This window comes from Aulostomus chinensis, chromosome 11 (assembly GCF_037954235.1).
Source record: "Aulostomus chinensis isolate RoL2024-O1b breed Wild chromosome 11, RoL_Achi_v1.0, whole genome shotgun sequence".
Taxonomy (NCBI): domain Eukaryota; kingdom Metazoa; phylum Chordata; class Actinopteri; order Syngnathiformes; family Aulostomidae; genus Aulostomus; species Aulostomus chinensis.
In genome coordinates, this window is record NC_141330.1 from 4,887,675 (window position 1) to 4,906,254 (window position 18,580).

Genomic DNA, 18,580 nt, shown 5'->3' on the forward strand with positions numbered 1-18,580 from the left:
AACATCAGCAACTCAAGACAAGCAGGCCTTGAGTTGAAGGGACACAATTAAGTAGGTAAAGACTACAGGGACAATCAGCCCTTGAGGTTAAAAGAGGAATTGCAAGATGTGATTGGACTGCACTAGCTGGTTAGCATGCTAACCTCAGTAGATATCCAGCAAAAAAAAAAAAAACATCTTTGACATAATTTCTTTGCTGTAATTTCTTCACATTCTGTCTTTAACTTTTATGCTTTAAACTAAATTACTTGGATATAGGACCTTTATTCTGTACTACTGTGGTAAATTTGGCTGCAGTTTTTCATCTTGTCTTTTAAAGATCTTCAAATGTTAATATGATAAAACTCACCATCACAAAGAATGATTTTGCTTTGACCACCTGCCTGCAGTTGTCTGGTGACATGTTCCTCTATCTATGTGTATTAGAAGGCCTATGTTCAGATCAATAGTCTAGATCAGTTAATTATTTTAAACCTAATGAAGATTTCCCTGAGCTCATGCTGGGATTCAACCCAAAAGTTAATAAAGGGCTGATTGGTGCATGACAGAAAGTAAACAAGCAGGATCCCCCAGTGTGGGTGTGTGCGTGTGTGTGACAGGCAGAGAAAGAACACACATGGTCTTTGACCCTTGGGTTCAAGGTGTGTCACTAGATGTGTGTGTGTGTGTGTGTGTGTGTGTGTGTGTGTGTGTGTGTGTGTGTGTGTGTGTGTTCAAGTTTGGGTAAATATAGCCGGAGTAGGTCTCAGATAGAGACGTGAAAGAGGACGACTGTAGATCCTCTTTTTTTGTATCTCAAACATGAAGTTCTTCTCATCTTGTGTTCCTTCTTCTCCCTGCTGACACACATGCACACACACACACACACACACACATACAGAGGCCAAACACACACCCTCCACATGGCAACTTGCGCCCTTTGCTCCCAACCTCCCCTCCTCCAGCTACCACCCCCCAACTCCTCAATCCCCACCTTCTGTCCTACCGCCCACCGCCATCCCGCCTCTTGTTCAAATCCATGCGTGTGTGTGTGTATGTGTGTGTGTGTGTGTGTGTGTGTGCGTGTATGTGTATGAAGAGTAGCCGAATGACTTATGCCTTCATTTCAGAGCTGTCACTCCTGGCCAAACACCATGACCCCTCAACCTCCATTTTGGAGGCGTGCATTTTTTTTCTCCCTTCCCTTCACCATATGAATATAAAAAACACATGTGGCCCAAAGGTGTGTGCTTCTGTGTGTGTGTGTGTGTGTGTGTGTGTGTGTGTGTGTGTGTGTGTGTGTGTGTGTGTGTGTGTGCGTGCGTGCATGTTTATATGTACAGGTAAATCAATCTGCCATAGCTCCTTTGAATGGCAGGAGCTGAATTACTTCTGCACTTCAATTTTGCACACCTGCCATTTATGGCAAACACTGGGCTCAGCATAAACCATAAAAGCAAAATACGTTGCTTCAATATACAAATCAGAGCCAGTAAATATCAAAATCTACAGAACCAGGTACAGCTACCACAGGATATTTCTTGGCAGGTAAATTACCTCTTTGCATACAAATGTGTGGATATTACAGTAGATTGTCATTGTTTGTTAATATTCTGCACCCGAGTGCATTTATGGTAACTTTTGTGCTGCGTTGGAACAGGTTGTGTATATTTTTCTCAATATAATAAGTGACATTTGCAATAGAGCCACTCTGACTTGTTATTCTACATATAACTTCTGCCAAAGAGATAATATAATCATTGGTACGTTTTTTTGTTTACCAGGATATCTCAAGATCTGATGAATGGATTTGGATTAAATGTAGTGAGAAGAAATGTAATGTAATGTACTTTTGGAGGTGATCTGGATCAAATCCGAGATCTTGGATCCTGAAGACTTTTCCAGGCCACTAGCTAGACATAGTGATTAGCAAACAGACTGAACAGTCATCAGAGTAAATCAGATCCCTTGAAATGTAGATATAACATGAAAACAATAAGCTCCAGACATGGTATTCCATACGGTATCCCACTATGATCTTCTGAACAAATCTAAATGCTAAATTTTACCACCAAGAGTTGCATTGTAGCATTATGATACACACATTTACACATACACGACAGAAACAATGCATCTGTCGGAGCCGTCTGAGGCTAGACGGCCATAGCAATCAGATCTCAGCCAGAGGTCGAGATGACAAACACAATAAAGGAGCAGATTCATCACCCCTTGTGCTCTGACAGTAATTGTCCTGGGTCCATGTCACCGTCCCCCTGTTAAAGATACAAGGGATGCTCCTTTGACAGAGATGACACAGGCGGCAGTCACATGCATTTATGCCAGACACCTCCTCTATTTGTTATGACACAATTTCAATTTAGCAAAAGGGCCCCACCAAAGATGAACAGTGCCCTATGTGGGAGGAAGGCTTGTAAAAGCAGGTCGTTGTTGGTGTAATTTAGACCTGGGTGGACAAGGCGAGACGTGCGGAGGGATTTTGTTTAATAAAAAGGTGTGTTTTGTCTTGTCGCTAGATGTGAATGTAGCAAGGGCAAGCTAGACGTGCATCTCTGGGGGATACGGCTGCTCAGATCAATAGGTGGGATGTCAGATTGAATTGAGGTCACTCTTTGTCTTGTTCACTTACTGGCTTACCATCAAAATAGCGGGCTGGTAAGTGTGTGTGTGTGTGTGTGTGTGTGGCTGGACGCTAGTGACCCATACCTTGTCAAAGCAAAGCAGTGCTTTCTGTTCTGCAACATGTTCATTGTCACTTGTCCAGAGTGAAGGTGTACACTCGGCTCTTTCTGAGAGATCAATAATCTGATGAGATCTGATCAGACCATTGTTGTTCAATTCTATCTAAATGTTAAACACAAAGACTTTCTTCATGACGAGTCTTTCTGCTCAGCCAGATAGATAACGCACACAGTGGATTTAATGTTTCAGCCCCACGAGGTCAAAAAGTAGTTTCTTTGATAAAATAGAAAAAAAATGTTCTAAGTATCCTCATGAACTGATCCAGTTAAAAGAAAGCACAAGAGTTAATGCACTTCCAGATTTCATGGTATAACTGAGTGATTGTCATTACCAGTGTCAGTAGAGGGAAATCAGGACATGACTATCATTGTATCCATGAGCTGATAGGTGTGGAGCGCTGTCTCCTGCACAGCATCTGACAGCTACTTAGCTTGCAGCATTAGCATGACTGAAGTGCAACATGTAGCCTAGTGTTTAGCTGCCATGTTTCTTCCTATCTATCACTGCTGGACAGGCACACATACAGTTTTTGTGTGTAGGCAACACACATCAGAGCACTGAGCCAGTTTAGCAATGGCTGGCTCAGTATCAGATCCAAATGTCACGTCATCAGGTTTTGAGCGAGTGGTGCTAAAAGTTCTGTTTCCTACTAACATGAGTTGGATGAACCCAAAATGACCTAAGAGAGCTAAATTGACCCATGACCAGTGTTAGATAATGTTACTTTAAAAGGGTTTTTTTCACATGAAGCATTACTGCATAGAAAAAAAAACTTGTTGCATAACTCTTGCCATGCCTTTTGCATTCCTTGTGCGTGATTATGTTGTCTAGAGATGCCATTAGCCTCGTTGGCGGCATCCTTCTCCTCCTCAGGAAGCCACAGGCCTCAGTCCCCACCAGTTTTGGGAAGCCATGCTCAGCTGTTAAGTGTTCCTTTACATTTAAAGATTTTTATACAGCTGACCAACACTTATTATCAGCCGGGCACTAACATGCTAACCCTATCGATGGGGACGTGTGTTCTGTCAACCTGAATGATAGTCAGTGACAGTCCAATTAAGTGACCATTTTCAGCTAATGTGCTGCTTTCTCATTTTAATACTCATTATCTGTCTTTAGTCAGTCAGCTTTTTTTATTATTATTATTTGTATACTATGACAAATGCAGCTGAAAATCTCACCAGAAAGGCTTAGCAAATGGGTTATGAGAACTAGACAAAGCCAAACTTCAATAATTTTCTCCCTTTTTCCCTTATCTATGATTTGTATTCGAAAGCATGACAAAAGAACTTAGCATGAAACTATCTGCCAAACACGCCCTCTTGACACTTGATATATAGAGCCATGCATCTCCAAAGCTAATATTATAATGAACTGGATCTGTGTCTCTGTGTGTGGCCCAAAAGTGGACTGTTTGTGAAGATGTCCCAAAAGCAATACCCCCATTTCCAGAATCAACAGACCCCATTTAGTATTCCCTGATGCCCTGAAATGAAACGTTCATTTTTTCCATAGCTATCATCTCCGGCAAAGCATTGCAGGGGAATTGGATCTGTCTCCTCACAACCCCTTTCCACTCAGATCTCATCAAGCAGGAGGAGTCACCCCTCTCCCATGGAAATTGCTCTGCAGGAAAATGTACATCATTTAGTTTTTGACCAAAAATGGCACCGGCCCCTTTCACGTACAGACACCACCCCCACTGTCGTTCCTCTTATAAATCCTTAAAAAGGGCGCTGACTCCAATGTATAGCAACACCATCAATATTGATGTGGGAGAAAGTTCTTCCAAAGCCGCCTCAGTCACAGAACATTAATATTGATAGTGTTGTGCACCAGCCTGGACACTTGGTGTGACTCTAAAATGGTAATGGCATCTGGTCTGGGGGTTAGAGGCCAATACCATTGCTGAATATGGACATGGCTGTTTAGCTGCAAGCAGGACAGGGGGCCATGCCAATCACCATGTCCTCCTCGTCCACCTGACCAGCTGAGGAAAAGCATGTCTGGGGCCACCAAGGAATTTTAACTTCATTTTAATTTTAATCTCCTAATACACTTAAGCAAGGATGGACCCTGCTAGAACTGATACTTCACCCCAAAAGTGTATTTTGTCTTTAATTTATATTTCAAAGAAGACAAATACAGTAGGTGTCTTTAGCTCACAAAGATGTTCCTTCCCTCCTGCATTACTTCTTTGTGACTCCAGAACACAGAAAAAAGCGAGCAATTATTATTTTGCTGGGAGCTAATGGTGGCTAACAGCTAACAGAGTTCTACAGCAACAAAACAACAGGAAAACTGCCCTAAAATGTCCTCTTACAAATTCTAAAACGCATCATCTTGTATAATCCATGTCTTCTCCATCCAGCCATAAACTCAGCTGTCCATAATCACTTTGATTTTACATTAAAAACAACAACAACAACAACAACAACAAAAATTACATTTCTTCAGGCTCGGTGCTCATTCACACCAGCCCTGTGCTTGGTCAGATAACCAGTTGTTTGTTTTTAGCTCAAATCAAAGTATGACAAAAGTATTTGTGGATTACCGAGCATACAGCTGGATGGAAGAGATGTGGATTATACTGGAAGATGTACACGAGAGTTGATTAACTTGACACTTGCTGTTGTTTGGTTGTTATACAGAAGCTGATGTTAGCATTAGCTTTGAGCTGGAGTAGCTGGCTCATTCTGTATTCTGGAGACACAAAGAAGTCATGCAGATGAGAAAAAAAAAAACATCTTTAAGAACTCAAAACATTTATTTGTGAGCACTTTAAAATCGAAGTACACCGTCTCAGTTCATCACCGCTTTTTGTTTTCTTTAGGAGGATTCATCGAGATTACTGAATAATTTCATGTGGCAACAACGGTTTTATTTTTCAATGCCATTCAGCCTCTGCAGATGAAATGTCATAAAATAAAGCTCAGGAGAACTGGAATGGAAAATATTTGACCCAGAAGCTCTGCAAAAACAGAGCATAAAGCAATTATTTGCTATGTTTAAAAATGTTACTCCACGTGCTATTTCCAGCATTTTCTGTTGCACATAATGCCCCTCCGAGGTATGACCTGATGCTTGATGACTTAATTTATTAAGTCCTACTTGTTAAATTAATCAAACGATATCAGACACACATGCTTCATTTCCATGTGGCGTTGTTACATTAACCTTAGCTGCAGACGGCAGTAGCCCCTAATGATATCATGGCCCTGCTGTCGCGGTGTCCTCCTCTTGTGCAAACACAATGATTACGCTGAGGTTGTTTTCTGGGTCACTAAGTTAAATATTTCAGATGGTTTATTTTTAGCGCCGTCTGTTCCCACTTTGTGTGTGCTCTGCACGTTGGTGTGTGTATATATGCGCAAACACACAGACACACACACACACACACACGTACACACATTAATGCATCTCGCTTCCTATCTGTGGTGTCTGCAGGCTGCGTTTGACCCACTAAGTCATCTTCACATGGCCCGCGGCGTTTATCAATCGAGTGTTGAGTGTAGAAGGGAGCCATTGGAATGAGTTACCAAGTGAGGGTTAAAATATCCAAAATGTATTTGTTGTTTTTTTGACTGTAAAAATATTAAGATTTGAAGTCATTTTCTACCAATAATCTATGTTTGAGTGACATGTGTTTGAGTGACGGGTCATTTCACCACATCAGTGCTCTTTGCATGTTGTAACTTTTGATCTTCTTTCCGTCATTTGATAGATGGCTTTTTTTTTGGGGGGGGGGGTTCTTAATAAAATCTTAACGAGTGTATTATCAAAATTTGGAAATATTTGAAATAGAGCCACAAGACATCAATGAAAAGGGCAAGAAAGGTGTTTTTACCTTCAAGTTGTTTACTGAACTAGTTTCAGACACGTGTCAGGGAGCAGGAATGAGCGCTGAGACCAGCGTCCCAGCACCATGGATTTCCTGTTGCCGTGTTAAAAAGTCACAGAAAGTTTGTTAGACTCGACAGGTCAAACTTTTCCCGGTAAACAAGCCAAATTGTTTTTCTTGTCCTGGCTTAAACTAAGTTGCTGTAAATCCTTAACTGCAACAATCCTGTGGACTGAAAACATTGAATAAAATAATCCAATATTGCTCATGACATGAGTTTTTCATGTTTCTAAATCCGAGTTAGCGAGTGGTTTTCTACTGTCTTGTCTATGGCTTTGTTCTGCTGCTGCGGAGGACCATTGTTTGTGAGCTTCATTTGCACTGAGGCCGATCCCTCCTCACTTCAAGCAATTACGTGATGATCAAACATTCCAGGCTTTGTTTGGTGGAATATCACCGATCCAGTTGAACAGCTTTCAAGATTCTCAAATTTTGGCTGAAGAGCGCTGTTCCTTGTGGAGCTCCCTTTGAATTAGACACATATTAATTGCACATATTTTTTCCCAACTCTTTAATACATCCAGAGTATTTAGAGCCGCGGGGGAACAACATCACATTAGATCACTTGAACATTGAAACGTCAGGGTGCAAAGAGGGCATTGTAATTGCTGCAGAGTAAAGTGGTCATTGAACTGTAAAAAGCAAATAAATTTTCCACAGATTATGAGAAACAGAATGACTGGAAACTGCCCAGGGGCAAAGGTCCCATGACAGTTTTTGACCTTATCACATAGAGGAATCAATGCAGAGCTTTGTTGTTGACCTTAGCCGTTCTGTTCAACACATACTACGTTCTGTTTACCAAAGACAGCAGTCCAACAGTTTCTCTGCTCATCCCACATTTCACCTTTCCCTTACATACTTCAGCTTTTGTAGTGGCTATAATGACCTGTCTCATTGGAGAGTCTTAAAGAGCTGTCTGCCAAATGAAGCCAAGGGCCAGCGTTTGTTTACACATACCCGTGTGTCTGTAGCTGTCTGTCAAATGTTACTGTGTTGTCTGATTCCATTCAGGTACTTTTTGCTAATTTATATCTTTTTGGGGGGGGGGGGGGACTTTTTTGAACTAAGTTCAAGTTGAAATATTACTAATTTTGAGAAACTTTAGCAGTAGAATTACAACACTAGTTATGAATTCAAGGGCTTAAAACAAGCTGTGTTTGACCTTCTGCAGTCATGTGAATAATGATGGTCCGTAATGTTTTTATTACCGAACGCCAACACTGGGATCTTTCCTGGAACTTACTTGAGATGTTTTAATCCTAAAAGGGGGAATGACCCCCTTTTGCTCCCCGACAATCTATGGAAGCTCTGAGTTACAGAACATACTTATAAATCAACTGATGTGATGTTTTATTGAATTTACCAAACTGAATTAACATGCCAACTTGTTCTGCATTGAAGTCAACATTCATGACATGAATATGGTGGTGGTGGTGTGGTATTATTATTGTTATTATTATAATTATCATGCAATTATCATTACATGAAATTGGGGGTATTTGTGGGGTTAAAAGTTTCATCATCATTTCAAAGCCACATTGACTCGAGATCAGGAGAATGGAGCCTCTTTCTTTCCTCCGTGCTCCGTACATCTGATCCAGCACTATGTAATCTAAGGTGACCCGTCAGGCTCTGAACTAGTTTGTGGTGTTTATTTCATGAACTTGAGGCTGTAGCTTGGAACTGTTAGTTCTGTTACTGTGGCAGGAAAGAGAAGAGAAGTGCTTACGGTGGATACTCAGATGAGGGTCGGCCTTCTTTTATGGAACTCTGCTAATTCTCAATTATGAGTGAATCATCGTCCGGTATTTTTCCACTTGGCATTAACAACTTTGCTGCTCAGCAAAACTACATGATGTTACTTGAAATGTAGTACTTCCCTATCACTAGTTGAAGAGTTCCCTTGCTACTGTAGTGACAGTGGCTCCTTTCATCCTTTCACTTCATTGTAAACAGGCTTGCAGCCGTTTCAAGTGATGCCACAGGGCCCCAGTGTGTCTCTGCCAAACTGTGACAGCATCCCGTCCAACTTCTCACCTGCAGTATTGTCCGCCTGGGGAGCTCAGTGCAGAGTAATTGGGAGCAGAGATTCCAGGACAAGTTTCTTTTTGTCTGTTTTGTGGGAATCACTGACCCGCACATGTGAGGTCACAGCTGCAGTAATTGGTGCTGGGTGATGGAGCTGCCTGTACGTGCATCTGTGTGTGTGAGTGTGTGTGTATGTATGTGTGTGTATACAGTACACTCTATGTGCCATTGTTCTGGATTACACAGATGATGTATGATCAGTGTTAGCAGCTTCTTTTGTGACGTGTTTGTGTGTTTCCGATGTATGTTTTTCAGTGTCAGTGAGAAAACGTCTCACCTCCTCATCTGATCCCCACAATCGGAGCCCTCGATTGACATTTGGGATTTTAAAGGATGGAAGAACAACAAATGGAATGAATCTGTTTCACGAACAGGTACTGTCCCATTGTACTATTACGCATATCTCTGGAAAACATGCAACTTGTCCAATACGAGTGCATGCAAGAACAAATACAAGTTACCAACTAAAAACAAAGGTGGCTCTTCATCTCCTTTGTGAAAGTCACGTGTCTCATTGCATCCTAAACAAATATGCGCGTTGGATAACCTATAATTAGTTTCCAGTTGATGGAAATGTGCCCAATTTCTGGTCCTTCAACATTTCTAAAGCTGCATAAAATTTGCTTCACTTTGAGTTTGAAACAGTGATACATTGTAAGTCTAAGGGTTTAGGAAACATCTTAGAGTGAATGGCCCTTTTTCTTCACACTGGGATGTTTGTATTCTACTGGTTTTGAGCCGGTTGAACAACAGGAACGTAATCCAGACACCCACCCGTTCCCTCTAAATACTCCAGACAATTACCGTCTCTATTCACAGATGGACTCATTCAGACATCACGCGCTGGCAGGTCTCTCATGTCCGGTCCCACTGATTAAAATGTTTGCCTTCTCATGTACAGCTTCTCCAGGTACTGTTTAGATACATTCAGGTTCATGGAGCATGTGTGAAAGGGATTTAAGAGTAATGTACCTCTTAGGTAGGAGAAGTTTAAAAACTCAGCTTGGCTGGATCCCAAACTGCCTCCTCTCCACCTGCTCTGCATTACCGAGTGTCACTCTGCATGTTGTCACATTGACAGCAGTGAAGGGCACTCCAGATTAAGGTTAAGGGTATAAATAAACACACAAACCGTGGAACGCACACACAACTCCTCACCATGAGCAGTCCAAAGATAAAATAATAAGAAGCTGCATACAACATTTCACATTTAAACAATTTAATTGTTTCACTTTGTTCATTACGTCCACCAAGGAGGATTTGCGTTCGATCTTTGTCTCATTATACTAAAATTAAAATGTATATAAAAATGTAAAAGAAGAGGACAAATCATGTTTGAGGGGTAAAAAGACTAAAAGCAAAAAGTAACAGAATTAAAAACATAATTAAATGTTGAAACGAAAGGTCAAGAACCAAAATAGAAGCAATAATCATAAGAATCTTTATTTAATTTCCCACATATTTGTTCAACTCAGTCTTTTACATACATCTTTTTTTTCATTATATTTTTAAATCTAATCTTTTTTATTTTTATGTAATTGGATTTATTTGTATCATCATTAGAAATCCTTTTTCTAAGTGGAGTGGAGTGTTAATCAGTGGAGTGTAAAAATTAGCTCTCCCTAACAAATCTCTGTAATTTGACAACTCTTTTACCGTCGCATCTGACGAGAGCAAAATATAAAAAAGGAGCAAAAGTGAAATGAATCGATGTGCAGCAAAATTACATTCAAAACAAGACAAGTGTGTGAAGAGATTAAGGAAAAATCCAAGATCAGTGTGGAAAAATGCAGTTTATCATGACTTCAACAGGTCTGCCCCTGTGTTCTCCACCACCTTAATTAAGAACTGTCCAAGAAATTTGACTAAACTGACTAAAGAACACTCTGCTCATAGGTTTTTGCAAGCATCAGTGTTAAAAATGTGCAGTTTCTGTCAATGTTAAAACACCAAAATCTTTGGTGATCTTCCTTGGCCCGTGTTCCACCTCCCCACCACATCTTGTGACAGTTTGCGGGGTAGATTATGCATAAACCTGCTGACAATTGCAAATGCCGGTATAAAATGAGAAAAATGTTATATGGAAGGCTCTCGCCAATTTTGATATAAAATCACCCTTGTAGTTTTTGTGCAGTTCTGTTAACAGAAATATAGACAAGCAAACCCAGCAAGTGAAAACAGGACCTCCTTGACATAATGGCATGATCCCTGGAGACAGTGACCTCAGTTTGACCCCAGGGTTGAAACCCCATCCCAGGTCATGATAGGTGCCACCGACAAGACCCCCCACACCACCACCACCTGACCACCCGTCTAGAAGCTGTCCAGTTAGTCTCCAGGACAGTTGTCTGCACCGATGTTGCCCTCAAGACGCAGCTGCTTGTCATGACCTCAGGGAGCACTGCTTGGAAAAGTAAATAAATGAATGGATAAATTCCTTGTTTCTTTGTTGAATGGATTACTCACCTGTACTCTGAGAGCGGTACTGAGGTATTGGTGTTGGAATTAGGAATTTAAATCCAATAATGTTTTGCACTCAAGTGGTTTGGCATGATCACTTCTAAATCCTTCATTGAGAGATAGAGACATGATTTCCCAGATGGAGACTAATCCTCTTTACATTACTGGACCTGGGTTTAACCGGGGATATTGACAAAGATTTGACCCATGGCTCCGGCCAATTTACTCAACACTGTCAACAAAGTTCAGACACCGGTCATCACCACACAAGCTGGGCGTTCCGGTGTGCGCTCCAGGGTTTGGTCTCATGTAGATTTATACTTTTGGGGAGAAATCCTTTAATTAAAACAACAGAGCAACCTGTATCTCTCGTCTGAAAGGCTGAGAAACATATTTTATGTCTTCTGAGGAACAAAGTGTGTCAACTATTTACTCCTGTAAAAAGAGAGATCAGTCAGTCTGGTAATGAATCACTGTTGCATTCCATGTGTTTAACTTTCAAAGGTGAGTCATAACAGTCGGGTTTCGGCTTCAGAAGATGAAACATCAAAAGGACGATTTCGGTTACAGTTTGCTCATGAGAGTGAAGTGTTTGGTTGTCAGCTTCCAGTAAGTGATCATTAACCAGAGCATGATGTCAAAGATAGCACTGAATGGAAGATTTAAATTGAATCCCAATCATGTTTTCTGTACTTTTGCTGAAAAAAAGACCCAATAACTCTACAGCTCTCTCTTACCGGTCGAGTGCTGAGGGTTAGTTTTCACTTCTAACAATAAAGTAATAAAGAATCACATTATTTGAACACAAACAATAGACGATTGAACCTGTTATAAGGAGCTGTAAGAGTTGGACACCAGCGAAAGGCGGCCATTGTGCGTGTAAGATGAAACATAACATGGACGGAGCTAAAGAAATTAGTGAGTCAGTTCTTGAATGACAAATTTTACAATGGCACAAAAGAAACTAGAAACTCTGCACTGCGACTGGATGACTCCATGATGTGTGGCTTACTGTGGTTCAAGTGTACCTAATTTTACTCAAAGATAGACTATAGCCTGGTGCGATTATGAGTAGTTGTCATTTGTGAGGCCCATTTAATGACATAATTCCTGAGATATCACTTTTATAAGAATGGGAAGAGGTCACAGTGACCTTGACCTTTGACCACTAGTATTTTTATCCATGAGTACCGGTGGATGTTTGTGACAAATTTGAAAAAACAACAACAAAAACAAAAACAAGAACCTCCTCCTGAGATGTAGCATTCATGTTAGATTACAGGGCTTTGACCTTTGACCACCACGACTTGTAAGTGAATCTTTGAGTTCTGTTGACGTTTGTGCCAAATTTGAAGCTTTTCTCTCAAGGTGTTCCTGAGATACGGTGTTGAAAAAAGGGGTCTGAAAGGCAAATGTGATGCCCCCGGTCCTTGGCTGTGTTGCGTCGAAGCATTAAAACAAGCTTCAAATAACAGTTTAGATGTTCCGGACTGATGTCTGATGATGTATTCATTCAGCATTAGCATCCTTTAGATTATTGCGTAGGCTACAAAGTTCCTTCCGCTGTGATGAGTAGCAGAGGTAACAGAGCTCTGTGACTCCCTCCAGGCTGGACACCAGCAGGTGGCCCATATGTGACATACAGACAGGCATGTAAACACAGAGACAAACACACAATGTTCCTGCGATCTGTGGCTGGCACACTGTGACCTTAGAGAACAGTGCTAATGTCGAGTTAGTAAACAACAAGGGATCAATGGGAAATCCTCTTTTCATACCACACAGTAGTTGACTTAATAACCAGCAGCCTGTTTGAGATGCAAAAATCCTGATTATCATTTGGGTTAATGGATTCAATACGGCCTTGAAATGGTAACAGGTTTTGACTCTCAATTACCTCAGTAATTAGCTTAGGGTCACTGTTTACAAATGTTTATGTGAAAGCTGCAGACGGCCGGTCACACCATCCATCGCCGTCTAGATGTCATTTTTATTCATTCGTGAGATTTGTTTTTCTTTTCCTCAGTGTTGGAAAAGAAGATTCTCATGGGTGTTGGGTCTCGGTGAGAAAGATTAATACACACATGTGACTTTAGTGAGACGTAATTGACTTGGCAGTTGGGGGGTTTTGGAGGCAAGGATATTGTCAGACAACATTTAAGTTCTACAGACTGTAACTGTGAACATATTGAACTCCATCCAGGGAGGTGGAACCTGATATTTGGGTTTAGCGTGAGGGAGCAGGCTAATGCGTGCACTGTGGTGCTAATATCAGTCCCTGCATCCCCTAGGTGCCACTAAAGAAACTACACTCGTACAACATGCATAAATATATATCATATATTGTATTACAATAATATTTTACTTTAATTACAGAATATTTATGTAGAATGATATGATTTTTTTTTCCCTTTTATTCCTTGTTCTACCCAGAGCTGTGTCTGCACATGGCTCACTAGGTAGAATATTAAATTATATCAGCATAGATGCTGGTACGATATGCCGGCTATTTTTTTATTTTTTGTAAAAATGGTTTCAACACATGTTTTGATTGCACTGAATCTCTGGTGGATCTGTAATAGTTGTAACTGCCGGCACCAGGAGTAGCTGCATGAGGGTGGTACAATTCATCAGCCCAGTCTGGGTCATGCCCTGGGTCATGACTCTCTTCTTATGGGCTCTTACGTATGTTAAAACCCCCTCAGGACTTCTATGTAAATTTAACTGCATTGTGACCTGGGTGAGAGACAATGGCCTCATCTCTATGATAACACGGCCTTTATGCTGGACAAAGAACGTCATCTAAGATATTGCTGTCTCCTGGTCACAGGGTGTTCCCAGTGTGCATGGCAGTAAGCGGGGCTTGACCTTGTTGTTCTTTATTATCTAAGCTGCCTGTGTCAAAGTGTTAAGTTTAAGTGTATGCAATACCCTGTGAGCATTTCTGCTTCCTGGCGCCAGAGCAAAGAATACATTAAATGAGGGAATGGAGACTGAGGAGTGATCATTTCAGAATATCCTTCACTGTGGAACCGATGAAGCGACTGTGAGCACTGAGGGAACAGCAGCTTTCAGTCTCACACGGTCCTGACTTCGAACCACAATCTGGAACACAATTTTCCTGCCTAAAATAAGCGGCATGTAGGCCACAACTGCACATCACAGCAAACATGCAGTAATTAAGCCCAGTCTCTTCATGTTCATAGTACACACACACACACACACACACACACACACACACACACACACACACACACACACACACACACACACACACACAAAAAACTAGCTTGTGTGAAATGGATGCCCTAACACGCCATCCAAGTAAAGCTACCCCCAAATATTAGGTGTGACAGGAACACAGCCTGTAGATGTTTCTAATTACCGCTGCTTATCCTGTGAAGGGTCGTTGGGGGGGGGGGGGGGGGGTGGAGCCTATCCCAGCAGCCCTCAGGTAAGAGGTGGGGTTCACCCTGGACGGGTCACCAGTCCATCACAGGGCCAACACGTATAGACAGACAACCATTCACACTCACAGCCACGCCTACGGTCAATTTAGAGTATCAATCAGCCTCGTCCCCTCTTGATGTCTCTGGACTGTGGGAGGAAGCCGGAGTACCGGAGAGAACCCACACAGGAACGGGGAGAACATGGAGACTCCACACAGAAAGACCCCGTGCTCCAGCCGGGGCTCGAACCCGCAGCAGTTTGTTAATTATGTCCCTATTTTGAGTAAGTAACCAGCACGCCTGGCTCTCTCAGTCCAAATACGATTGCAAAACGTTAAAAAAAAAATTTCAAAGCTCCAAAAGAGAAATCCATGATGGATGGCGTGACTGGGGAGGGGAGGATTTTATGATTACTTGTCTCAAGTAATCATTGTTGTATTGAATCTTGCTTCTGTCATAGGATATGGACTGCAAAGAGCTTCTCAAGTTTGTTAACTCAAGAGTGTTGTCACAAGCTACCTTTTAATGGCAGTAACGCTGTAATGTAATGAGTTACTCTTAAAAGAAGTGAAACTGGCCTCATCCCTTTCCTAACCAGTCTATGGTTCTAATTGGTTGAGGTAAGTCGGACAGGATTTATGATTATCTTTTTCAAAGAATTTCTCAAAATGCCAACGTTTTCCTCGGAATATCTGCCCTCAACAATGAAATCATACATTAACAGTTCACTCGTTAGTTTCTGTAAAATGCAGTCAACTATAGATTCAATCAAATGTCAACGTGAAATTATTCTCTCACTGCTCCCAGTAGTTAATGTTTGCTGCCCAAACATAACAAACTGCAGTCCTCCGACTCTACTTCAGGGGTTAACCCAGCCAAGGACGTTATATCTGCTTCCAGAGGAGCTCTGCCTCTCAGAAATGTTTGTTTAACCAAAATGCCAATCTGCCCCCGAACAACTGCCGTCAAGATGCCCTTGACCCCCAGCTGCTTTGCTGGAGCTTCTCAGCCGTTGGCTTCGGTTGTTCGCAGCAGCACCGGGGAGTAAGTGTGTGTGTGTGTGTGTGTGTGTGTGTGTGTGTGTGTGTGTGTGTGTGTGTGTGTGTGTGTGTGTGTGTGTGTGTGTGTGTAAATGAACAACTGTGAGGTATGCTGGTGCTGAGAATGAGCATGCGTGCTGCTGTGGTTAAAGGTTAAAAAATTCTTTAACACTGACAAGTGACTTTACATTTCCTTTTAAGGTCCATTTGTAGGAATATGGACTTCCACTCCTGGCACTTTTCTTCCTCACATTGTACCTGTGGGATATGAATAAGTCATCAGAGGAAAAGTCTTTATTTTGTCAACCAGCTGAATGTTAAACGCTGGTGCCCCCCCCCCCTTCCACCCTCCCCACCCCAGCTGAGTGGAAGGTAAGTGGGAGGTTTTGTCCCACAAGAGGAGCCATTTACTGCATTTCTGCTGCTGTGAAATTTCTTTTATTTACTTTTAATTCTACTTCCTTGTAATTGTACAACATAACCCCCACCAGGTCAAAAATAGTGTTTGATATAGCACTCATTCATAATTCAGAGTTCAGTGACTTACTTTGATGCCAGGGACTGTTTTTTTTAGCTGCAGAACACGAGTGTGGGCAGCTAATGTGATTATGGTGTGAGCAAAAATACTGATGGGACAGAGGGGACTTATATGGGAAATAGTGGGTAAATTAAAGCTAACGCAACATTTGCCCAACTGTATGAATGGGTCACGCTCACAGCCGTAACTTGCAGGCAGAAAACACACATGAATACCTCTTCCAAAGCGCTATGATGTCATCAGATCAAGATCAGTTCTGAAACGAGCTTTTCCTTAACCGAAGTTCTGGTGTTCTAGTTTCCTCTGGCCTGGATGGGGGTCCATACCTGCTCTATGGGATGGGTCTGCAGGTGGGGAGCCAGATGTGATCGGGTGTCTTAGTTGCTGTACTAGCACCACCTCTGGAAAGTTGAGGCGCCTGTTTAAGGGTGAGGAACTGGAGAGAATAGTATGATCTTCCCATGCTTTTGGACAGTAGATGTGGCCGAAGACTTCGCTTGTGACAGGGGAAGCACGTGGTTGTCCGTGGTGTTGATCGGGTGAATTGGCAAAGTCGGGGAGAAAATTTTGGGGGGGGGGTAACATATTCATACCCACTTTTATTCAGTCACAATCAGTTCCCAATTTTGTGTGCTACCCCCGAACAGACACACAAACTGATGTTAATCATCACCTCACTGGCAGAAATAACAATGTTTTGCCAAGGTTCCTGGTAACACAGTTTATTTCATGCAAAAAAAAAATGCAATTTATTATTTTTTCTTTATCTTTTCTTGTCCTTCAGCACAAATATAAATTGGCCTGCTTTCATCCGCGATTGATTTTTTTGTTTTTACTTAAAATAAATGAGCATTAAGCTCAGCTACATCCAGTAAGATTTAAAAAGGAGGAGAAGTTCTGATCAGTGTTAAATCAGTGAATGTAAAGATTCATGTAACCTTTTCTGACTCAGACACACAGAGTTGAAGGATTTCCCAAATATTCTTTACTTGTCTGACTTACAACTTGAGACCTGAGCTTCTCTTTTGGTATTAAAATTAGCAAGGCTTGCAGGTTTCACTCAAGAAAAACAGTAATGTGCCCTTTTTCTATTTTTGCTCACACATCAGACAACACCCCCAACCCCCCCCCCCCCCCCACACACACACACACACACATACACATCACACCACCACCACCAACTCCCCCCACCCCTTTTCTAACTCCGTCTGTCTGCTGAGCACAAGGCAGATCCAGGACCATAATGCTTTGTTGTGACCTGTCCGTGACCCCGACGGGTATTCTGCTGTGCCCTCTGCTGAGTGTGTGTGTGTGTGTGTGTGTGTGTGTGTGTGTGTGTGTGTGTGTGTGTGTGTGTGTGTGACATGTCTGCTCCAGTATATGAGAGGTTTAATTTCTTCCTGTGTGTGTCAGTGTGTGTACATTTCAGGTTATGTGCATTACTTTTCTACATGATAGCAAATCCCTGTGGATTAGCTTGTGCTAGCTAGAAAACACTTGCTGGGCAAAGGGCAAGGTTAACCTGTATGTTCAGACCATTGATGTTTGTATTTGTGTGTGTGTGTGTGTGTGTGTGTGTGTGTGTGTGTGTGTGTGTGTGTGTGCGCGCGCACGTGCGTGTGTGTGTGCACTAACATCACAACTGCAGAATTGTTTGATGTGGATTAGCATGTAATATTGCATGTGCAAGTTTTGACTTTGTTTTGTGTGTGTGTGTGTGTGTGCGAGTGTGTTTGTGTGCGCGTGCACTAGCACATCATTCTGTGGGCTAGCTGCCGTGGTTCATAGCTCCCAGGGAGATCCATGACCGAAGATCCTCAAGTTTAGGGTTCATCCTCAGTTCACAGATAGGTTCAACGGCCGGTCAGCGGGCCACTGGTAGAGCAGCCTCATTCTCTCTCTCTCTAATACCCCACCACCACACACACACACACACACACACACGCACGCACACACACACACACACACACACACACACACACACACACACACACACACACACACACTCTCCCTTTCTTTACATCCAGCTCTCTACTGACATGCTTCCTGTCTCTCTTTAACTTAGCTGATCTTTTGCCTTCTGTTTGACCCTGGCTGGAGCAGTCAGGTGCCAAAGCAGCTTTATAAAAACAAGACTTTGTGTTTGGTGAATCCTGAACATGTTCTTGCAAGTGAATGTTCTCTGTTGCATCATTTACCAGCTTAGGAAACTCACTAGAAATCTAAATCCCCCTGCATTGCAACTACTACTACTATGGTCCATATGTTTTTAATATAATTGGTGATTATTCTCTCTTGCTCTTTTAATTTACATTGTCTGTATGTTTGTATGCAACTGTGTTTTGTGTAAAACAAATTGCTC